Here is a 24,392-nt window from a genome sequence, read left to right as displayed (position 1 = left end):
AAAGTACTAATACTGTATTGTAAAACGTAGTGTGACTGTGACAGGTATCTGGAAATGGCCATTTCCATGTTCAGCAGAGTTTCTTTGGTAAAACCAATTTGAAAGTCTTCTGGCTGGCCATTCTGGTTTCTTTTTCCGAGTTCACATGCTTTTGTCACCAAAATTGCTATATAGGCAGCAGCACCTGTGGGAACATGTCCCAAGTGAAATTATTTGTAAAATTTGTACTTCCCTGTAAATTAACATTCTGATGAGAAAATACTTTGTTTAACTGAAAAGGTGGAATGATGGCAGTTGTTTACTCATTAGTGTGGATGAGTGAAAATGAGTTTGTGAATACTGAGCCGGCCTATTAACCCCCCTGGCGGTATAAAAAATTCCGCCAGGGGGCAGCGCAGCAGTTTTATTTTTTTTATTTTTTTAAATCATGTAGCGAGCCCAGGGCTCGCTACATGATAGCCGCTGCTCAGCGGCATCCCCCCACCCGCTTCGATCGCCTTCGGCGATCTCCGATCAGGAAATCCCGTTCAAAGAACGGGATTTCCTGGAGGGCTTCCCCCGTCGCCATGGCGACGGGGCGGGATGACGTCAGTGACGTCGGGACGTCATTGAGAGTCCCGATCCACCCCTCGGCGCTGCCTGGCACTGATTGGCCAGGCAGCGCACGGGGTCTGGGGCCGCACTCCGCAACAGATAGCGGCGATCGGGCGCGGGCCGGCGGCGATCAGTGTGCTGGCGCAGCTAGCAAAGTGCTAGCTGCGTTTAGCAAAAAAAAAATTATGTAAATCGGCCCAGCAGGGCCTGAGCGGCACCCTCCGGCGGCTTACCCCGTGTCCAGCACGGGGTTACCGCTAAGGAGGTTAATGGCCACAAGCCACGGTAAAGAGAGAAAACCTCTTGTTAATGTGCTGCTCTCTTTTTCCAACTCTTTCACCTTCATCGTGGAAAGATGGAGACAAGTGTGCAGAGCAGCGGCAAATTAAAATAGCAGTACACATTTAAATAATAAACAACATTAGGGAATACACTGCAGAAGAGAAAGGAAAAATACCCCTCACTGCAAACCACCATTCACAAAATATTAAGTACAAGGGCCCTATCTCCACTTCCATGTGCCCTACATGGAGATAGTTCTCCATGAGGATGTTATGGTGAAATATGGAAGCCTCAATATATTGATGCGATATTGATGTAGTTTATATGAATCCGAAAATAATGGCATGTGGCTTGAATGTTTGAAGTACTCTAAGGCTGGTTTCACAGTGGGACGTTAAAGTCCCACATTACAGCAGCCAGTAACGCAGCCTAACTCACAGCACTGTAAAATCAATGTGCTGTTCACAGTGCCCACGTTGCGTTATATAGTAACGCAGCACGTTTAAACAAAGTGCTGCATGCTGTACGTTATACTCGGCTAAGCCACGTTAGACTGTTTGCACATGCTCAGTAATGTTGGATGAGGTCTTCCCTCCTCCGCGGCCAGCCACATGGCTAATTAATATTTACTGCACTGTGGTGACTCGTGGTGGGACTATAGTGCTGTCCGGATTATGAATGAATCGTTCATTTGATCCGGATCTTTTTTGTGAGTCGAATCATCTGGGTCATCACAATGAAAGATTCGGTTCACAGTGGATGTCTGTCTGGAAGAAACAGGAACATACAGAATGTACAGTGCAGGGAAAGTCCTGTCCTGCTAGTCATTTCACCCAGTCTGCTTCCCTAGTAAAATGATTCAAATGATTTGGTTCAAAGATCCGGATCTTTTCAATGATCCGATTCAAATGATCCGAATCCTTAAAAATATCCGGACTTCCGATCACTAACCTGGAGCGGCTGCTTTGAGAGCTGCATACAGCAGCTCAATCTGACGTCCAACTTCAACACCAACATGCGTTGCGTTAGGGGCACGTTATGTGACCATAACGTCCCCTAAAACGCAACGTCTTTGTGGGAAAGTAGCCTAAACCTACATAATGTTGTATGAAATTGCAACAGATTAAAACTAATTTCAGTAGATTCCCTATGTACATGTATTGTGTGGCCACCATTATGGTAGCCACACATTCCTAGTGTCTAGAGACTTTGGGCCATATGCAATTCACTTTTTCTCCTGAGTTTTCTCCTAGGTGATATTTTTAAACTTGTCAATAAAATCCCTTTTAAGCCACCAAAAAGCAAGAAAATACTCCAAATTATTTTGATAGTCCTTTTTCACCTACTTTTTAGTACTTTTTTAGTTGAAAAGTTCTGGGAAGTTGTTTTAAATTAAAGATGGAAAATTCTCTCCTAGGGGAAAACTCAGGTGAAAAAGTGAATTGCATATGGGCCTTTGTGTTTTTAAATTTCTGTAAGCTATAACGTTCCTAGGAGGGTGCAGGTAGATTCATGTATTAGATTCTGTTTATCTGCCACTAATGAAGTGGCACTGAACCAGGAACTTAATATAACATTTTTGTAGTTGAAATGTATTATTTTATTTATTTTAACAGCAGTGAGTTGGTGCAGTGGAGGAATTTCTATGCATCGGAGGTTTCACTTTGCATATAATCGAAAGTTGAGATTTGCAACATTTCATTTTTTATTTTATTTTTTGAAAATATTTTATTTCAAAAAGTTTCAAAATGTTCTCATTCAAAAAAACTACAGTAACGACTTTTGCATATGTAGTTCCTTGCAGGGAACCAATATATGAAACATATAAAAGGTATAAAGACTAGTAAACTACCATACGGTAATAAGTAGGTATAGAATCCTTAATAACCCCTTCCCCTCCCCTACTCCCCATATACCCCACCACCCCCTTCCCCACTCTCTCGGTATGTTCTTATCCAGGGCTGTGGAGTTGGAGATTGAGTCGAGGATTCGGAGCAATTTTGGAAACCTGGAGTTGGAGTTGGTGGTTTTATAAACGGAGGAGTCGGATGATTTTTGTACCAAATCCACAGCCCTGGTAAGTATTAGACCGAGGAGTCGGAGTCAAAGCTATAAGCTATAAACTTGATTCTGATTCTGGAATCGGAGACGGAGTTGGTGGTTTCACAAACTGAGGAGTTGGAGTCTAATGATTTTTGTACCGACTCCACAGCCCTGCTATTATCAGGATGCTTCACAACCAAATATTCACACAAAAAACAAAGTAAGAAAAGGATCATACATAGGGCAAGGCATACAACAAGTCGTCATGAAATTATAAGTCTCCTTTTAGATTTTTGTGCGACCAAAGGAAAAAAAGTGGGGACAACATTTCAATTTGATCTGATTTTTTTCAGCTTTCTACCAACAGATGCAATGCATAACTATGCAGTTGCAGATCCCCAACTGTATCTTCCTGCACACAAACAATACAAATTAGCATGTTTCCTAATCAATGTTGGACCGATAAATTTCTATTGATAGACAGTTAAGCTTTTGTAAAAGTGAGAAAAAGGCAAATGCAACCTCTTTATTTGGAAGTTATTTTATTGGTGAAATAAGTCACTGTATCTTCATAAAAATTTCAGTAGTTGTTACATTTTACCACATTAGGTGTAATGGTTGTTAACCTCACTAAGCCCCTGATATTTAATCATTTTTTTGTTTGATATAACTATGTGTTTATCAAATCCAACATCTGATATGCCCAATACAGCACTAATCTCCAGCATAATATGGCCAATAAGGCCTGGAAACCACTAACAGTGCTTTTCTAAGCCTTTTGTAAGCGCTTGTGATTCAAAAAGCTTTTGCTAATGTAATGCTATGTCTGTCCCACTTGAGGGATTTTTTAAAAATCACGTCCCTCAAGTGGGACATACATACACATAGCATTACATTAGCAAGACCTTTTCAAATCACAAGTGCTTAAAAAAGCGCAGCTAGTGGCTCCCAGGCCTTAGCCCTAACCCTGTGGGGATTTTGTTGGCAGTGCTGGGTAGGCCACTGCAGACAAGACCATTAACCCTCCTGGCAGTTCATTTCTGTCTGGTATTAGGAGTCAAAAGCGGTACATTGTTTACAAGAATTTTAGGGCCTCCGATTCAAAAGTTATAACTCGCCAAAATATGTCAGAATAAAAGCATGGTAGACATTTTACATATAAATAAAAGACTGGAACACAAATTTGCTGAAAAAAATAAATTTATCAATAAACTGAAATAATAGCAAAACTGTACAAATAAGCAGCAGATTATATACACAATAATCAGTACAGTATATACAATAATTAGTACAGTATATCCCTAGTACACCTCCCGTGTGTGGTAAATCTTAAAACATGGAACTGGACACAGGCCTACATCACAGTCCGGGCAGTAAAAACGGGTTTCTTTGCAGACTTTCTTACCCTTGCTATCAGTCTTGCTGCAGCAAACAACACACATTCTTGTTGGTGTCGCTTTTTTTTTGGAGTGGGTGGGATATATTCAGAAAAGTGGCGGCCAGTGAGGCGCTCAGGATTGACCACATATGATGCACGGCTCCCAACTCGCACATCTGATGATGAAGTCTGGTACTTCAGGCATATGGTTTCACACAGTTTCCATATGAAGTCAGCATGTGATACTGGCCTTTCACTGCGTTGCTTATGCAAGATTAATGCATTCCACAATGCCTGTTCCAGCAGATGACGAAAAAAAATGTTTATAATAATTTTTTTGCTGTTTCCGCACTGCGGAGTAGTATGTCATTGCCTGGTCAGCTCGGTCCACCCCACCCATTGTTTGGTTGTAGTCCAGGATAACTTGCGGGTTGTCCAGGACTTTCCCTCCTCGCATTCTGGTGGCGACAGACGATGCATCGGGGACAGTGCTGAGCGCACACATGTCCCTCTTGTCATGCCAGCGGAGTGCCAACATTTTTCCCTTATGCCAAGTCATAATGTCCCCAGATTTCAGCTTTTGCTTGGCGAAGGCAGTTGGCATTTCTCGACGGTTAGGACGAACGGTGCCGTAGGCATCGGTTTTGTTCCTGATCAGAAACTCAAACAGTTCAGGTGAACTATAAAAATTGTCCGTCGTCAAACAGTACTCCTTATTCAAAAGTGGCTCCACCAAGGACAGCACGGATGAAGTCGCCAGCCCGTAATTGCTGAATGCAGGGTTGAACTGTGTCCCTTTCCCGGTGTACAGTATGCTGTTCCAGATGTATCCGGTGGCAGCCTCGCATAAAGTGTAGGCCTTTACTCCAAACTGGGCCCTCTTGGATGCGATATATTGGAGCCAGGAGAGTCTGCCCTTGTAGGCCATCAGGCTTTCATCAACACTTATGTCCCTCTGGGGTACATAAATGTTGCAGAAGTTTTCCACGACCATCTGATGAACCTCCCATATCTTCTTCAGCTTTGACGCAGGGTGGGTGGACTTATCGAAGGCAGTGTTGTCTGCGAAATGTAAAAATTTCATAATGAGTCCAAAGCGGTACTCTGACATGACCGTGCCAAAGAAGGGGGTGGTGATGACCTTGTTGGTCGACCAGTACCATTTCTGCAGGGGTTTCCCCACCACCCCCTGCAGAATAATCAGTCCAAGGAACTGCCACAAATCCTCCTTGGTAATTGGCTCCCAAATCCTGGTCCTGGAAAAGGGCCTTAGTGAAGCAGAAATTTCTTGCGCGGCGTAGCGGTTCATCTCCACCACGATTTTTTCAATGACAGCGTCACTAAAGAACAGCTGCAGGTAGGCCTGGGGGCAGTGTTCACAAGCAACCTTCAGGCCGGGTTCCCCAGTAAAAGGGAAATGGGGGGGGGGGGGCGGTGGTGGGGCCCGAGTGGTGTTGACTGGGCACCAAACTCGTGCGTCACAGACCTCCGTGTCGCTGGGGATGGAGTCGCTGTCACTCTCACTGTCAGACAACAGGTTGCCAGGCGCATCACTGTCACTGGATTCCTCCAGCGACGGCATATCCGGATCGCTGTCCTCAGATTGCATCAGCGCTTCCGCTGTGAGACGCCTTGAAGATGACGCCATAGCAGGTGGCAGGAGAAGTGCGTAGTCAAAGTCCAGGCAGAGGTCGGTACACGGAAATCCAATATCGGTCAGAATCAGCATGCAAAAAGCGTAGGTCAAAGTCCAGGCAGAGGTCGGTACACGGAAATCCAATATCGGTCAGAATCAGCATGCAAAAAGCGTAGGTCAAAGTCCAGGCAGAGGTCGGTACACGGAAATCCAAATCGGGCAAAATCAGCAGGCAAAGAGGGTAGTCAGAAGAATTCATGCAGAGGTCGGTACACAGAAATCCAAAATCAGATCACAAAGATCACAAAGATGACAACAGCTCACAGCCAGCTCACAGCACAGCAGGGAAGCAAGTGGCAACAGTGTATTGGATACACATGTAATTCATACATCTGTATCCAATACAATGCACTTTGGGGCCAATCAGAATTCTTTTTCAAATTTCCCGCCTCACCCCCATGACGTCACGCCACCCTACGTCACGCCGCACCGCCGCTCAGCCCTGATTGGCCGCCGGGTCCCCAAGAGAATCCTGTGGATTTGGGGTTTCCGGCGGCCCGGAAAACCGCCGCTGATCATGGGGGAGAGCCGGGGGAGAGCAGAGAGAGACATGGGGAGACATGCAGGAGTCCCTGGGCAGCACTGATCGCGCATGGGACGCCTGCAAAAAGGTAAATGCCGCCGCCAGCCCGCCACTACGCCGATCACATGGCTGCCGGGTCCCCGCTAGATTACAGGGGATCCCGGCGGCCACACATTAATTTTAGTATGCGGGGACATGTGCTGGAGTCCCGCTGAGCAGCGCCGATCGGCACGCGGGACTCCAGCGTAAAGCAGAGAGCTATTTTTAGCTGCCCCGACCTGAGCTCGGGATTACCATTTCTAGCACGTTTCCTACCCCGAGCGCAGGTCGGGGTTAAGAAATTATAGCGTGTGGGGTAAAGCGCTCAAAAGTTCAGAGTCTCTTATATTCAGGATCTTCAACTTTCACTTTAAATTACATATGGGGGAATGCAAGCCACAAGGCTCCCCCCTGTTGTGAAATGACTCACCGTCTTCACTGGCCTAACGGGCCCATCAGGGGTTGTCTGCCACCACGGCACTCACAGCTGGGCTCTTGTAAATCCGTGCAGGTCACCTCCAAAGTAAGACGCTTGACATAGCGTAAAAGTGTAAGGGAACTTTCCCACTTTTATTAAAAGTTCATAGGGTAAAACGGGAAACAATATCCTAATGCGGACACGCAGGCATATATATATTAGTGGGGAAGCATGCGGCTCTTTAGATGCGTAGCAGCCACAACAAAAATCTGCCTTACCCCTTACCCCAACAATGCACCGCTAGTACAGAAATCCGTGTGCCCGACAGTCTCTGTGTCCAGTGACGTCACACGCAGCGCCGCTCAGGAGTGGCCCTGCACGGTGAGTCATTTCACAATGGGGGGGGGGGGTTAGTCTTGTGGCTTAAATTCCCCCATATGCAACTTAAAGTGAAAGTTGAAGATGAAGAAAGCATTCTATTCTCCAGAAGGGAAAGGCAAACACAATGGGCATGATTCACAAAGCTTTTTCCTCTGTTTCACCTTATCTATATTACTTTCTTAAGCTCCCAAAATGTGATTGCCTACCTGCTGTTGCTCTGTAATTCAGGACCATTGTAGCAATTTTTTTTACATTCTGCTATTGCTATATGTTTATGTAATGGCAGCAAAGTAATATCTGCAGCATACTTTGCTTACATTTTTTTTTTTTTGCAAATTAGACTTTTCAGTATTTGACAAAACCTTATCTAACAAAGCAAAGCCTCTGGATCTGGAAAAGGTATTCCCCTCTGCACTTGCTCAGCCCCACTGACAATACTTCTGGTCCTGCCATGACTTCTCTGCACACAACTGCTGACTTGTGAAAGAGGAACTCCAGCCTAAACAAACATACTGTCATTAAGTTACATTAGTTATTTTAATTAAAATAGATAGGTAATATAATCTCTTACCCACGCTGTTTTAAAAGAACAGTCAAATGTTTGATTGCATGATGGCAGCTATCTTTTTGGTTGAAAGGAGGTGACCGGGAGCATGAGACACAGTTCTAACTGTCCTGTGTCCTGAGCACCTCTCCCAGTTGCTAGGCAATGTGAACAACAACATTGGAAATCTCATCATGCTCTGCACAGCATCAGGGAAAAAAAGCCTGGGCTTTTTTTCTTTGATGGGTGGAGCTTAGCTAAAATGCAGCTAAAAATGATGCTTTGGTAAGAAAAACAAAGTTCTGATGCTGTGAAACTGTTAAAGAAACACCAAGCCTTTTCAGTTCTGCTGAGTAGATTTTTAGTCCAGAGGTTCACTTTAAGGTAGCCATACATCTAGCGATAATGGGCAGATTCGACCAAGATACAATTCTCTCTCTGATTAAATCTGATTGGAAAGAGATCTGTCAGCTGCCCATACACCACAGACCAATTCCCGATCGATTTCATGTTGAAACCGATCAGGAATCGCCCTTGGGATGCTGCATCCGCCACCTCACCAGTCCACTGTCCCCCCAATGTCAATGTGCCAACCCTATACTTAATCTGTCCATGTCTGCCGCTGGATCCGGGCTCCATCCGCCCATGTTACTACAGCAACCACGTGGGGTGTGTGTATGCAGATTGCAGGTGGAGCCCAGAGTCATGGGGAGACACAGACGAGTGATATGCACAGGGGGACATTTGACATTATAGGGGACAGCACTTGGGGTTTCGCCGCTCAATCCAATATTGCACGATGTTACTGCCGCACACCCATTTGACCATAACGGCCTGATATCACTGACCCAACATTTTGTATCCGTGTGGTTCTTCTTTGTGTACTGCAGCTAGAGTGGTTAATTTTAATGCATGATGTAAGAGGAAAAATTCACAAGTTTGCTGTGTCTGTGGAGGGAAAGGATGTGCATTTTATGGCTTAACAATGGGTATATATTAGTGCCCAAAACGGCAGCTGATATAGCAGTCTGGCACACTATAATGCGGTAGACTGTTTTTATTGGAAGTGTTTCTGATGCTAAAATCAGGATAATTAATGTAAAAGTGGTTATTGTGAATAATTTACTACATTCTACTGAATGGCACGCCGGGACTTGGGCTGCAGCGAGCATAGACTCCTAAGCTTGACAGCCTCCTCCTCCTCTCCCTCCAGACGTCATAAACATGAGCGTGTCTCTTTGAACTGGATTAGCCGCAGCTGCGACAGGAGTTACAGGCGGCGGTGGTTGCTATAGGACCCGCTTGTATTGAGAATCGCGTTTGTGAACAGTATTGAGCTGATATGTATCAAGTTATTTGCTCAATGGAACGACACTGCCCTTTACATTTATAGCAAAGCACTATTACAGGCCACTATAGTGCAATATAAGCTGACTCACAGTGCCCATCAATTTATGCAAGAGAGCCGTATTGGTGTTATGCAGCAGACGCTCCAAACCGGGTTGTTTGATATAGGTAATGGGGTGACTGCTTATGTGAATGTATTTTCGGTCTACAGAGAATCATTGTAAATGTGATTTTATGTTTTTTATTGTTTTATGTTTCTGATTTTTATGGTATATGAAGAGTTCCTTATTGTTCATTCTGATATATGGTGGGGGTGGGAGTGACCCCATATTCTCTGTGCAGCCTTCTATAGAATCAGGTGAATAAGCGATGCAACTTGTTAGTATATGAATGCCATTAAAAGCTTATACACATGTCCAACATAATGCATAGTAAACCACACAACCTGACCAACCGCACAACAACCAACTTGCTTAAATACTATGTGCACAAGCTGAACGACAAACTGCACAACATGTCTACATTCAAAAACAAAACAATTGTTCAAAAAACACATTCCAACCTGCATGATAGTTGAGCAAATTGATCCACCGGTTGGATCTGGCAAACAACCTGTTATCAGTTGGTTGGTTGCTTGCTAGCCGTACACATGCCCAACTATCTTCCAACAGACCAAGTTTGGAAGATAGTTGGGCAGATTGTTGGCACATGTGTATCATTTCTTTAACAATGACCATTTATCTAACTTTTTTTTTTTTAACACTATAGGTACTTGCGTGTGGAAAAGGAAATGAAGCCTTGTTGAGATTAACCCCCTTGGCGGTATGAAAAATACCGCCAGGGGGCAGCGCAGCAGTTTTTTTTTAATTTTTTTTTTTTTTAAATCATGTAGCGAGCCCAGGGCTCGCTACATGATAGCCGCTGCTCAGCGGCATCCCCCCAGCCCCGCCGATCGCCTCCGGCGATAGGCGATCAGGAAATCCCGTTCAAAGAACGGGATTTCCTGGAGGGCTTCCCCCGTCGCCATGGCGACGGGGCGGGATGACGTCACCGACGTCGGGACGTCATTGGGAGACCCGATCCACCCCTTGGCGCTGTCTGGCCAGGCCAGGCAGCGCAGGGGTCTGGGGGGGGGGGGGGGCGCGCCGCACCGGATAGCGGCGATCGGGCGCGCGGCGGCGGCGATCGGGGTGCTGGCGCAGCTAGCAAAGTGCTAGCTGCGTCCAGCAAAAAAAAAATTATGAAAATCGGCCCAGCAGGGCCTGAGCGGCACCCTCCGGCGGCTTACCCCGTGTCACACACGGGGTTACCGCTAAGGAGGTTAAAGTGCAAAAGGCAAAAAAGGCCAACATTTTATTATTGAAAGATAAAGATAAATTATTGAGATATATATATATATATATATATATATATATATATATATATATATATATATATATATATATATATAGAATATATAGATATATAGAGAAAACTCTAGCTTGGACATTTGCCAAGAGAACAATTTTTCATGTTGTAGTCACCAATTCCTGTTCTGGTAACAGCTGCAAATATTGAAATGTCTCTTACTGAATACCCAGCTGGCATTCAAACTGTTCAAGTGGTAGTAGAAACCTGTAGTGAAAGTAAAATGCCTCTTACTGAATACCCAGCTGGCATTCAAACTGTTCAAGTGGTAGTAGAAACCTGTAGTGAAAGTAATACATGACTACCGTAAACATTTTTAAAGCCCGCCAGTCATCTGTGTGTTATGCTGACCTTTAGGTTTGAGTGATTTGCCACACCTGTAACAAGCTATAACTGTTTAAAACTGGTGATGTCAGAATACCTGATCTGCGTACTAGTGCTGATTTGATACCTCAAAAACAAAATGTATTAGACATTAGAATACTGACCAGATGGCCAGGGAAGTAACATTTGTTACAGGGTTGTCCATATATCTCCGACACCACAGGTTTTGTTTATAAGAAGCAGAAAATAAAGGTTTGGCGTTTCACTTTAAGTTATTATACGTCAAGTTTTGATTCAGAAGACTGCAATATTATCGCATTTTTTCTTTCCATTCACCAATCAAATGTTTTATTACGGGAACACACATTCCGGAGTAGAATGGCTAGTTGCCATTCTATTTTAGCTACAGATAACAATTTTTTTCCATCTGGTCATGGTTTTATGCAGCAAATGACATTTTCCCTGACTGTACTGGTCAAATGGAAGCTGGCATAATCAGATTCATGGACACGAAACAGAAATGAGGTAATATTTTCCAGTACTATAATGAATAATGAGAAACGTGACCCATAAACTGGTGACACTGTAATGTATCCTGTGTGAAATCCAAGTTCACAAGGTCATAATAATTCCCACCAATGTTGGAACTTCAAATGCTTCTCCTATACACAGTGTACGCTACTTTATAATGGCTTCTGGAAAAAGTGTGAAAGAGAGGAACTAATAGTTTAATTGTAGTTCATACCAGTACCTGCCTATTATGAATGATGGGACTGTGTGTGACTAGAATTCAGAGATAGGAAAGCTTGCTGCATTAATACAACTTACCTTTACATCCATTTATCTGGTACCCACCAGTCTGAAGGTCTGTAGATATATTTTGGTCTTCTAACCATCTGCTGCAGGCAGGAATAATCATTAATTCACCCAAAAATGTAAAACAACATCACGTATCTATTACCCAGCAGTGAATGGAGAATCTCTAGCTGTCTGACACATTGCTGAAACTGATGAGGCTAGTGTGCATAAACAGGGCCACTTGCCCCACTTACAGCATTCATGAGTCTTCATTGTCTTTTGGTTGCTCTAAAGATGGTTATACCTAACAACAGTTTAAGGGTCATGGAGCCTGATGTACTAAACTGTAGTAAGATTTCTGTGTGCAGGGAGTGCATGGTAATTTTACCATTACTACCACTGGCAGCATAGTGTGTGTTACCAGATTAATGCAACCCGCAGTACTTAAGTAATGGGAGCCCCACTAATTAGGCAACTTGCATTACACTGCCAGCAGTAGTGATGGATAAAATTGCCGTGCTCTTTGACAACCAAAATCCCAGCATATTTTTATGTTGTTCCACTCCTTGTTCAGTAGTAGTAAGCTGGATTCACACTGTGTGCATTGTATAATGTACGCGTTGTGTGTGTACTGCAATGCACATTGCACACATTATAACACACCTGTTATTTCAAACCTTGGGCAATGTCAATGAAATGTTCGAATATTTGTATATGTTAACAAGACACGTTCTGCATTCAGAGAGTTAGATTAATGCAATTCATAAAAATGCAATGATATGAACATGTCCATACAATTGTACAAGCAGTAAGGGCTGGGGCACACTGAGCGGCTTTTTGAGCGTTTCTGCAGCCGCTTTAGGCTGCGGATATGCTTGGTCAATGTATCTCAATGGGGTGGTTTACACCAGAGCGGGAGGCATTTTGCTGAAACGCATACTCCCGGGGTGAGGAATTTTTTGGATTGCGGAGGCGTTTCTGCCTCCAATGTAAAGTATAGGAAAAACGCAAACAGCTCAGAAAACTGGCAGTTCAGAGCAGTTTTGCAGGCGTTTTTGTTACAGAAGCTGTTTAGTAACAGCTTTACTGTAACAATATGTGAAATCTACTACACCAAAAACGCTTCACAAAACCGCAAAATGCTAGGTGAAACGCTACAGAAAAATAAGAAAAAGCGTTTCAAAATCTGCTAGCATTTTGCGGATCTGCTAGCGGGTTTTGGTGTGCACCGGGCCTGAGTTCACATGGAGAATTATTCTGCAAGGCATTGGAAATAGCCTCAATGTACCCTTATGCAAAGAGGTTTATACTGGGAGATGCCAAGTCCATTACTAATCTGCAGGAAACTGAGCTTAACGCTTAGTGAGGCCTGGGACCCACTACAAAGCGCAAAGTGCTGTCGCAATCGCTAGCTATTTGTGGTAGCACATTGTAAGCGATTTCCCTGCTCCAAAAATGCTAGACGTCCTGCGATTGCAATTTCTCTAATCGCAATCACTGCAGTGGGATCTGCTCCATCCACTTACATTAACAAAGTATTTTGGGAAATAGCTAGCAATGGAAAGCAATCCCTAATCGCTGCCAAAAATGCTCTAGTGGGTCCCAGCCCTAAGGGACTGGTGCTGTATAACCAGTCACAAATTAATGGGCATAGCTTTTGTTTTTAAATGTTTAAATGTATGATTAATAATCATGCATTTGGTTTTGAACTTTTCAAAACATTTCAAGGGCCTTTGTTATGAAAACTATTATTTTGTATCTGCATTTTTATAGCGCTACATAGTTACAGAGAGAACTCCACCATTAACATTACTGGCTTGGAAAATAATACTCGTATAGCATTCTAGGGTTCATGCTTGAGCTGGCCATTTATCCTACCAACATGGTTTTGAACACCCAGAGGAAACCCACACAAATTTGGGGAGAATATTCAGTCTTTATGCAGTTCATGTCTTTAGGTTAGACTCAAACCTGGGCTTACTGTAACCACTGACAAAATGTATCAGTATCTGTGTATATATATATATTTTTCCCACAGAATCAAAAACCTCTCAATGCTTTCATATTTTTTGCATTATTTTCATTAAAACAAAAGTGACATTAAATTACAAAACTGAATCATTATGTGTGCGCATAGCACAGTTTCTCTCTAGCTGATAGTAAAGGTTCAGGATATACCATATATAGCATCTAATGATTGGTTCAAACTGCCTCCTGCTGCTACAGACCTCTTTAGCAGTGTGTCATTCAAAAGACAGTTAATTATTGAATATTATTTTGTAGGCTGACAAAGCATGTGCTATAGATTTTTTTTGACTATGTGTTTTAGCGCAGGTTATAATTTGTAGTAATAATTTATAACTCACAGCGGTTGGTGAAGCGCCTATTAAATTTTTACACTATTCTATGAGGAAATTAACCAAACAACTTCATGAACATGTTAACGTGTTGATAGTGACAGAGGAGAAATGTACCCCGTTTACTGGGTTTTATTTTCAGACTACCCATCACTTGATGTAGAAAATAGATGGTGGAAAAGTCAATTGCTTTGCACAGCAGTAAGGATGTTGTTTTAAATGAATGGACATTGTAGTTACGTTGTATTCTCATTCACTAAATGCAATCTAAAATGTAGCACAGTGTTGTACAGCAGGAGGTAAAGCATGATTTTCTGTGTCAAAACAGGTGCCTACTAGTAAATGTGATAAATAGCAATATTTGATAGCCATGTAATATTGGGGGGGTGCTGGGAAAACTGCATACATCGGGCCACTTGTCTAAGGTTTGTCTGTGCTGTTCCACAGTATCCATTTAACTTCAAGCTTACATTATAAAATTACAATAAAAAAGGTCCCATTTTAGAGGTCTATAACCAGGGAACTGGTAAAATAAATGGCGTACTCACTGATAGTTCTCTGAACAGTTTCTCAACATCAATGCCATTTTTAAAGACAAGCTTAACTGCTTATCGTTTTAGGACGTAGATTCTACTTCCTAATTCGTGCTGTTATAAGTTCTAGCACATAGACTCTACGTCCCCATTTAAAAAACGCCACCCACCGTCGTGTGCACAGCCCTTTCCAGCTGTGAATGATTGTTGCTAAAGCAACGATTCAGTAGTTAGGTAATTAAAAAAAAAAAAAAAAAAAAAGTTGAAAGGTTAAAAAAAGATTAAAGTGACAGGCCTCAATAAAATAGTTCCCCTCTCCCCAGTTAAGTTTTAACCCCTGCCTATCCTAGCCTATTAACCCCTGTGATACCTATATCTGTTAATCCAGTTTCAATGACTGCCATCTGTAGCAATCGGATGCCATTGCTATGGTAAAAGTTTAAGGCCCCAATTCTCTACAAAAACATTGCTCTGCTGTTGCTTAGTGATGCATGTGTACAGCACTGGGGCCCCCGAACTGTCTCCCTAGAGTACAAATCCGATCACTACAGGCACACAGGCTGGGGATAATTGTCCGCCACATGCCCAGCTAGTAATAACATATGGCATGCGTGGTATTTTAACCAGGAAGAGCCACTGAATTTTCTTTTATGAGTTTTGTAGCTGTAGGTATTTGTAGGACTTGTCATTAGAGATGGCTCGAACCGCTGATTTTCGGTTCACGAACCTCGAACTCAAACTTCCGAAAAAGTTTGCGAACTTTTTGAACCGCAATAGACTTCAATGGACAGGCGAACTTGAAAAACTACAAACACTGTTTCTGGCCACAAAAATGATGGAAAAAAAGTTTCAAGGGGTCTAATGCCTGGAGGGGGGCATGGCGGAGTGGGATACATGGCAAAAGTCCCGGGGAAAGTTAAGGATTTGACGCACAGCAGGGTTATAATCCCTAAAAGGCAGAAATCACATTGCATTCCTAAATTGGAGGCATAAAGTGCTTGAAAACATCTTGCGTGTGTATACATGGATCAGCAGTTAGTGTAAGTAGTGTACTGCTTCACACTGTCAGACCAAACTCACTGTGTAATGCACCGCAAACAGCTGTTTGTGTAGTGATGGCCGTGCTGGACTGGTGCGCACGATGGCGAGAGTGCAGGCGATGGCGGTTTTCAAGCCCATATGGTCAGGCTGAGGTAGCTCAATGACAGAACAACTGTCCACAATGAAGCAACGACCTTATTATCTTGGGTCAGGTGTGCCCTCCAACACACTCATATAGCCGGTCATTGCTTCATCGTGATACGCAAGCCTCTTCACCGTGGCAAGGTAACGATCATGAAGGGGAATTGACACATGTACATGCCTTTTGTTTTGTTGTTGCAGCCGCAGTGCAGCCAGAAAAATTAGGCATGTACACGCACCAGAAAAATTATTATTATTATGTTTGGTAGCAGCCGCTGCTAGCAGCAGTGGCCATAAACATTCAGGAATCCACCTGGAGTCCTGGACCCTGTTGGTGGTGGCGAAGAAGACAGTCAAGCAGCCTGCAGGCAGAGATGCTGTGTGCGGACTGACTTAGTCTTGGGGCAGGCAGCAGCGGCCGGCAGGCAGAGATGCCTTGTGGAGTCTGACTTAGTCTTGAGGCAGGCAGTCATACGGCGTGCAGGCAGAGATGCTGTGTGTGGGGACTGACTTCGGGCAGGCGGTAGCCCTCCGGGATCCATGCCTCATTCATTTTGATAAAGGTGAAGTACTGAACACTTTTTTGACCTGACTGCTGGTGGTATAATACAATGTGCAGTTACACAGGTGCAGTGAAAAGGTATGCACTGACTGCCGCTATAATAGAATTGCGCAGTCACACAGGTGCATTGAAAAGGTATGCAGTGACTGCTGGTATACGATGTGCAGTCACACAGGTGCAGTGAAAAGGTATGCAGTGACTGCTGGTGGTATAATACAATGTGCAGTCACATAGGTGCAGTGAAAAGGTATGCACTGACTGCTGCTGTAATACAATTGTGCAGTCACACAGGTGCAGGAAAAAGGTAGGCAGTGACTGCTGCTATTATACAATTGTGCAGTCACACGGGTGCAGGGAAAAGGTATGCACTGACTGATGGTGGTATTGTATAATACAAAGTCCAGTCACACAGAGGCAGTGAAAGGTATGCACTGAATGTGCTGGGCCTGGCAAAGTACAGCAATTACCTTATAGACGAAATAAAAAATTACAGTGTGGTTCACCCCTGATATATCAAAAGATTAAAGTACAAACAGACAAAACAGGTTTTTTTTTTAGAACCAGAACTTTTTCTTTATCATTTATTCTTTCTTTGCAGTCTCTCCAAATCGTGGACAAAACATGTAGATACAAAGACCAAGCTTCCACTTCACATAAAAAGATAGTAGACAAAAAAAGGTTCCTTGCGCTTTCAACTCCAGGCAACCTTGACCAATCTAATCCAATGAGTCTCTAGTCCACACCAGGCAATCACAGATTGTGCTGCTCCAAGTCAGGGAGTGTGCAACAAAACATCTAAAAAGGAAGGAGCGCTCTAAGTGCTTTACCAATGATAGGACTTTTATTGCGCATAAAAGTAAAATACTTACAAAATGGTTGAATTAAAAACGCTCATCAGCGGGTAGGTCACCCGCTACACCCCTCTGCGGCAAGGCTGCACGCGCTGTGGCCAGCAGCAGCATGTCCGATGTAACCAGGAAGCTCGTCTTGCGAGGCGGTGGGCGGGGCCTAGGGTCGTGGTGCGTGTGACGTCATGACGCGTTTCCGCGCTCTGCGCCTTCATCAGATGACGTCACGCGCACAGGGAGGCGGATTTATATCCGCATAGAAGCCGTAGTTATGGCAACTAGTAGGAGAGAATTGAAACAAACTTTATTGTTCGTACTAAGTGTGTGCAATCTGGTCAGCTTGCTGTGACATTCGGGAATGCACTGCTTAAAAGTAGAAGCTGGCTCGCAGCGCGTGCCCTATAGTGTTATATACATATTACAGATGGTAAGATTGAAGCAATATTTTAAAAATAAACACAAGGATATATGGCGACCCAATATGAACAAAAAGCATATAATATATACATTTATTTTCTAGGCCTTTAGGATTGCAAAATTGTGTTGCTGATAATAAACTCAAGCATAATTATTAAAATTTACAACATTTCTGTTTACATGCAGAACTAATGTATACATGACATTAAATCTAAGCTATACTGCTGCCATAATTATGGATAATAAAATTTGCATGTCATATCAGATTAAAATGGAATAGATTGAATTCAATCCTATGACTGAGAGTGGGTATTGGGAACAGAAATTAATAAATAAATAAAGGGAGGGGGGGGGGGGGAAGGGGGGAACATGTGACTCACACTTATAATTCCACAATGGGCAATAAAAAATGTTTTTTTATAAAAAATACATAAACATGGTTCTGCCATGAAACTGATAGAGAAAACTGTATACAGGCATAGGATCACACTGCTCGACTATTTGAAATTAAATCGACAGCTTAGAAACAGGGATGCATAAACAACTATGGTTAATGTAACCAATTCCTGCTATGGACAGTATCTATCTCATAGGTACTCACCACCCTCATCTAGTGTCAGAAACTGCTAGGAATTAAAGTGGAAGCTGTGAAGAGAGATGGAATCAACTTGTTTAATAAATTATACAAAATTCATGGCCTATAACAAACTCTAAGAGATGGGACTATACATACATCTTACATGTATGTCGAAATTTCTAACCCTTCATTGAGACCATTTGGGCTCAATGAATCCATTTTAAAAATCCAGTACGTCTCTCATTCGCAGAGCCTCTTAAATCTCTCACCTCGATGGAGACTCTTAGAGATCATTTCTAGACAAGACAAGACAAGACAAATAACATTTATATTGCGCTTTTCTCCTTTCGGACTCAAAGCGCCAGAGCTGCAGCCACTAGGGCGCGCTCTATTGGCAGTAGCAGTGTAAGGGAGACTTGCCAAAGGTCTCCTACTGAATTAGTGCTGGCTTACTGAACAGGCAGAGCCGAGATTCGAACCCAGGTCTCCTGGGCCTAAAATACAGAGGGAATCAACACTACTGGAATGGCATTCCTTAAAGTGACGTGGAACACTATGTTTTTCGCTTCCATCTAGTATGAATCTCTTATGTTCCCCAAATCTTTGTCTGAGTGGACGCGTAGTGCGTCCTACATAATATTTAGGGCAATCGCAGGACAAAAGATATATCACATGGTCACTACTACATGTGATAAATTGTTTAATTGTGACCTTTTGTTGTCGTCCATCTACTGTTTCTTTAGCTCTATGCTTGATAAATGAGCAGCATCCACACCTTTTTACATGACATTTGTAATTGCCTGTGATGGCAGGGAACATAGTTTTAGGTGCTTCATCAGTTTTCTTAACATTGCTCGGTGCTATGGTATTTTTAATGGATCTAGCTTTTTTGAATATTACATTTGGCTTTTCAGGAAGTATGTCTCTCAACAACGGATCCTGTTGTAATATTGGCCAATTTTGGGTTATTATCCTTTAAATTTTTCTGGATTCTTCAGTGTAAGGGGTAATAAAAGAAAAATCAGATCTCATAGAGGCCTTTGTAGGATAAATTTTGGGTTTATATGGCGTAACACTGAATTCTTCCAGTGTAGCCTGCAGGGAATCTGGCCTATAAACCTTTTCTAAAAACTTCTTAGACAATATTTCCCCTTGTTTGTAATAATCCTCATCCAATGTGCAGTTACGTCTTAGAATCAGAATCAGAATCAGATTTATTTCGCTAAGTGTGACGGATGCCGCACTCAGAATTATTTTTGGTTCACATTGGCATTGGACATAGCAAAAGAAAACATAAAGCGAGGGAAACGGTCATAGTGCAGAAATACAAAAAACAGTCATAGTGCAGAAATACAAAAAACACAGACAATATAGAAGCACAAGTGCACAGTATAGGGCATAGTACAGGGGTCTATATAGCATTAAGCTGTAGAACGCGGTGTCCGTGAGGCCCTGCCCGGAGGGCGTGCTGAGTGTGGAGGCGCTAGTTAAGGGCGAGCACAGCTTGGGGGAAAAAGGAGTTCCTGTGCCTGGAAGTTTTAGTTGGAATAGTTCTGTAGCGGCGGCCTGTGCGCATGTGGTTGAAAAAGCGACAGCCGGGATGGCGGGGGTCTTGTGCAATCCTGTTTGCCCTGCTGCTTAACCTGGAGGCATGAAGTAGGTCCAGTGATGGCAGGGAAGTCCCGATGATTCTTTCTGCAGCCTTGATCACTCTTTGTAGTTTATACTTGTCGCTAGCGGTGGCACCTGCATACCATACGATGATTGAGGAGCAAAGGATAGACTCGATGGTGGCCGTGTAGAAACTTGTCATCAGCTCCTGGGACATACCGAACTTCTTCAGTTGTCTCAGGAAGAACAGCCTTTGCTGGGCTTTTTTTTGGCATTTAGTGATGTTTTCTCCCCATCTCAAATCATCGGTTATAGTTGAGCCCAAGAAACGAACGCTAGATACTCTGGCAACTTCAGTGCCTTCAATGATGACTGGGTTGAGAGGGGGAGGGCACTTCCTGAAGTCCACAGTTAACTCAACAGTCTTTGCAGCGTTTAGGACAAGCTTGTTGCTCCTACACCAGTTGCCAATCCGCTCAATCTCGCTATGGTAGGAGCGTTCGTCCCCTCCACTGATCAGGCCGAGGATGGTGGTGTCATCCGCAAATTTAACAACCTTGACGCAGTCTGCGGTTGAGACACAACAGTTTGTATACAGGGAGAACAGGATCGGAGACAGTACACACCCTTGGGGAGCACCAGTATTGGTGGTTCTCACCTGGGAGGAGCAGTCGCCGAGTCTTACTAGTTGCTTCCTGTTGGTGAGGAAATCCTTGATCCACCCGCAGAGAGTGTGATCGACGCCAAGTTGCACTAGGTTGTCGTACAGGATGTTAGGGCAAATGGTATTAAAGGCGGAGCTGAAGTCCAGGAAGAGGATTCTGGCGTAGGTGTCAGGCCTGTCTAGATGTTCCAGGATGAAGGCCAGGCTAATGTTTATGGCATCCTCTATGGATCTGTTGGCTCTATATGCGAATTGAAGTGGGTCCAGGAGAGCGTCAGTGGCCCCTTTCAGATGTGCGAGGACCAGTTTTTCAAAGATCTTCATGACGGTTGAAGTTAGGGCAACAGGTCTATAGTTGTTGAGGTCCGTAATGCCCGTTTTTTTGGGGACTGGTATGATGATAGACTTTTTGAGGCAGGTGGGAACTATTCCCTCCGTCAGTGATTTCTGGAATATGTGGGTGAGGACAGGGGCAAGCTGGCTGGCGCAGGTTCTCAAACAGGAGGAGGACACACCGTCTGGGCCAGAAGCCTTTCTGGGGTTCAGCTTTTGGAGGTGCCTTAGTACATCAGCCTCCTGGATTGCCACCGGCTCTGCTAGACCATGGACCATTCTTGGAGGGGCCGCTGCGGGAGGAGCACTAGGGGTGACTACCTTGCCCTGCGGGTGATTGGGTAGGTGCTCGAACCTGCAGTAGAACTCGTTGAGTTTTTCGGCCAGTTCGAGGCTTGGGGGCGCATGTTGAGGTGGTTGTTTAAGGTTCGTGGCTGCTCTGAGGCCCTTCCAGACCTCCCGAGGATTGTTGGACCTGAGGCTGAGGCCCAGCTTGTTGGAGTAGACACTCTTAGCAGCGCTGATCTCTCGTTTAAGGGTGTGCCTGGCTGCCTTGTATTCCTCAGGGGTGCCGGACTTGTGTGCTGCTTCCTTGATTTTGCGGAGCCGGCGTAGCTTGCCGTTGAACCAGGGCTTATTGTTAGGGTAGACCTTAAAGGTCTTCTTGGGGATGCACACCTCCTCGCAGAAGCTAATATAGGAGGTGACGTTTTCAGTCCATTGCTCCAAACAGGGTGCCTCCAGGGCCGCCCAGTCGGTACATTCGAAGCAGGCCTGTAGCTGCAGCTTAGCATCATCGGTCCATTTCCTCACAGTCCTGAGGACCGGTTTGGATGTCTCGAGGTGCCTTCTGTAGGAAGGTATTAGGTGGATTAGGCAGTGGTCAGAGTTGCCAAGGGCAGCCAGTCGAGTGGGTTTGTATGCCTCCTTGAGGACAGTGTAGCAATGGTCCAGGGTGTTTTGGCTCCTGGTGGGGCAAGTGACATGTTGCTTAAAGCGGGGCATCTCTTGGCGAAGGTTCGCGCTGTTGAAGTCCCCGCAGATGATGAAGAGGGAATCCGGGAGGGACGTCTCCCATGCTGAGATGGTGTCGCTGAGAGTACGCAGAGCGCCTTTGGTGTTTGCATCAGGAGGTATGTATACTCCGACAAGAACGTAGGAGGAGAACTCTCTTGGTGAGTACTGGGGCCTGCAGTTGATGAGTAAGAGCTCGACATCCGGAGAGCAGCATTTGCCCAGGATGGTCGTATTTGAGCACCAAGCGTCCTTAATGTAGAAGCAGATGCCTCCACCTTTCTGTTTGCCAGAGAGAGCATGGTCCCGGTCCGCACGGAAGAGGTTGAAGCCTGGGAGTAGAAGAGAGTTGTCCGGGATGGTGTCGTGCAGCCAGGTCTCCGTGAAGCACAGGACTGGGGTGTTTGCGCCGATCGAGTGTTTGCTGCCGAGTAGTATGAGCAGTTCGTCTATCTTATTAGGGAGGGAACGAACGTTCGCCAGGAGAATAGCTGGAATGGGTGACCGCAGGCCTTTCTTTTTGAGTCTCACTTGTACACCTGCCCTACACCCTCTGGGGCGGCGTTTCCTGTCATTGCTGATGAGGAGCTCAGCATGAGCCCAGACTTCGTCAAACAGGGGGGCATGGGTCTCGGCCCTGCAGCCCTCCCAGCGCAGGAGCTCTGCCCTGGAGTAGGTGATGGTGCGCCTGGTTGTACGGGTGCGCATGGTACCGCAGCGGCGGCTTGTTTGGCTCGATGTGTACGAGGTGCCTGGGGGCTATCGCAAGGGCGCTGAGCAGGTGAGCAGTGCATGGGCAGATTGTGCAGCAGCGCCTACTACCACCGGCCAGTGGTGTGCAGCAGAGCAGGTCCAGCAGGAGTACCGTTAAGGTGGGAGGCGAGAGGGCCCAAGCTGAGGAGAGGAGGGCTGGCAGAGTAGTAGTGGGCCAGAGAGGGAGACCACCAGTGCGGGGTGAATAGTGTAATGCTGGCCTGGCAGGGAGCAGTGGATGGGAGAGCAGTGATACTGTCCAGTCAGCGAGCGGTGGATGTGAGAGCAGTAGTGCTGGCCAGGCAGGGAGCAGTGGATGGGAGAGCAGTAATGCTGGCCAGGCAGTAAGCAGTGGATGGGAGAGCAGGGGTAGCAGCTGTTTCTTACCAGGCAGGCATGGCTCTCTCCTCCCCGAGATGCAGGCTCCGTGCAGAGGGTGAACCTCAGCTTGGTGCTGGCAGTGTCCTGGTGTTGGCTGTGCCCGCTATATTTGGGAGGCAGGCGGCCGGCAGCCGGAAATCCACCGTTGCTGGAGCAGCAGATCGGGCGCAGCGAGACCCTCCGGTAGGGTTGGAGGCCAGGATGGATCCACGTGGGTGGCCGTGCAGCGGGGCTCTCCAGAGGCGGCGTCAGCAGAGGAGACCGTGAGCGGCAGATGGTGGAGTCGGAGTGGATGCGGCGGGTCCCCAGTGAGGCAGGCCGAGGACTCGCAGGATGGAAGTGCAGCGGTCGTGGCCGTGCGGAGGTGGGCGAGGCTGGGGCTCCTGATCCGCACTTCGGGGGCAGATGGTGGCCGAGCGGTGGATCTGCGGCGGAAGAAACCACACCGATGGCGGAGGGGATCAGAGGCTTCTCCCGGTGGGGCTCCTGAACAGCACTTCGGGGGCAGATGGTGGCCGAGCAGTGGGAATCCGGAGCTGCGGCGGACGAGGCCACACCGGTGGCGGAGGGGATCGGAGGAGGCTTCACCCGGTGATGCGGGGCTAGGGGCCACGTGGGTGGCCGCTGGAGGAGCAGGAGCAGCTGTGGTCGCTGAAGCGGGTCCCTACGGAATTGGCTTCTAGGGATGTTTTCTATCCATTTTGCATTGTGGCAACTGGATGCATGTAAATATGAGTTACCTGCAGTGGGCTTAAAATGTGTTCTAGAGCCAATCTCGCCACTGTTATTAAAATACAATTCAAAATCTAAAAAGATCAAACCTTGATCGGAGACCACATGTGTGAATGCCAAACCAAACGCATTATTATTACAATATTTTACAAATTCTTCCAATGTTTCGCGATCACCTTCCCAGATGATTATGATGTCATCAATATATCTGCTGTAAAATATCAGATTCCTAGCAAATGGATTGTCTGCCCATATGTATTGGTTTTCCCAGTATGCCATATACAGGTTGGCAAAGCTGGGAGCAAATCCCGCCCCCATTGACGTGCCACGGGTTTGCAGGTATAATTTATTCATAAAACTAAAATAGTTGTGAGATAGGGCAAACTGTAACAAATCCAGAAGAAATTGGGCTTGTACAAATGGTAGCGAACCATCTTGTATTAGGAAATATTGCACTGCCTCTATACCTTTTTACATGTGGGATGCACAAAACATCCCTAGAAGCCAATTCTGTAGGCTAAGACGTAACTGCACATTGGATGAGGATTATTACAAACAAGGGGAAATATTGTCTAAGAAGTTTTTAGAAAAGGGTTTTAGGCCAGATTCCCTCCAGGCTACACTGGAAGAATTCAGTGTTACGCCATATAAACC

At 45.2% G+C, this 24,392-nt stretch overlaps 1 protein-coding gene and 1 long non-coding RNA gene across 2 annotated transcripts in view; one reads left to right on the top strand and one right to left on the bottom strand.

The window, feature by feature from the left end:
• Positions 1-7,997, bottom strand: part of LOC137546049 (uncharacterized) — a 90,295-nt gene extending 82,298 nt beyond the window's left edge. Inside the window, exon 1 of the long non-coding RNA XR_011026161.1 lies at positions 7,926-7,997. This is a non-coding gene — a long non-coding RNA (uncharacterized lncRNA). The remainder of the gene's footprint in view (positions 1-7,925) is intronic.
• Positions 1-24,392, top strand: part of PCCA (propionyl-CoA carboxylase subunit alpha) — a 647,351-nt gene that overhangs the window by 465,497 nt on the left and 157,462 nt on the right. The gene's annotated exons all lie outside the window — the stretch shown is intronic.

Source organism: Hyperolius riggenbachi, chromosome 2 (genome assembly GCF_040937935.1).
Source record: "Hyperolius riggenbachi isolate aHypRig1 chromosome 2, aHypRig1.pri, whole genome shotgun sequence".
In the NCBI taxonomy this organism is placed as follows: domain Eukaryota; kingdom Metazoa; phylum Chordata; class Amphibia; order Anura; family Hyperoliidae; genus Hyperolius; species Hyperolius riggenbachi.
This window is presented reverse-complemented; position numbering and strand designations above follow the sequence as displayed.